The following is a 263-nucleotide window of genomic DNA, read 5'->3' on the forward strand; positions in this document are numbered from 1 at the left end:
AAGAACTGCAGAAATGGCGGTGCCCTGATTATTACGAAAACAACGTCCACAAGATGCAGCTCCCGTTTTCCAACAAGCTCCTGGGCAGCACGCTGAGCTCCGAGGAGAAGCAGGAACGGCGGCAGCAGCAGCTGCGGCGCCTGCAGGAGCTCAATGCCCGCCGGCGGGAGGAGAAGCTGCAGCTGGACCAGGAGCGGCTGGACAGACTGCTCTGTGTGCAGGAACTGCTGGAGGACGGCCAGATGGACCAGTTTCACAAGGCC

The 263-nt window shown here is 60.8% G+C and overlaps 1 pseudogene; it reads left to right on the forward strand.

Moving 5' to 3' along the window:
* Nucleotides 1-5: 5 nt before the first annotated feature.
* LOC144218967 (actin-related protein 5 pseudogene) lies at nt 6-257 on the forward strand (annotated as a pseudogene).
* The last annotated feature ends 6 nt before the right edge of the window (nt 258-263 follow it).

This window comes from Crocuta crocuta, unplaced genomic scaffold, assembly GCF_008692635.1.
Source record: "Crocuta crocuta isolate KB4526 unplaced genomic scaffold, BGI_CrCroc_1.0 C26862701, whole genome shotgun sequence".
Lineage (NCBI taxonomy): Eukaryota > Metazoa > Chordata > Mammalia > Carnivora > Hyaenidae > Crocuta > Crocuta crocuta.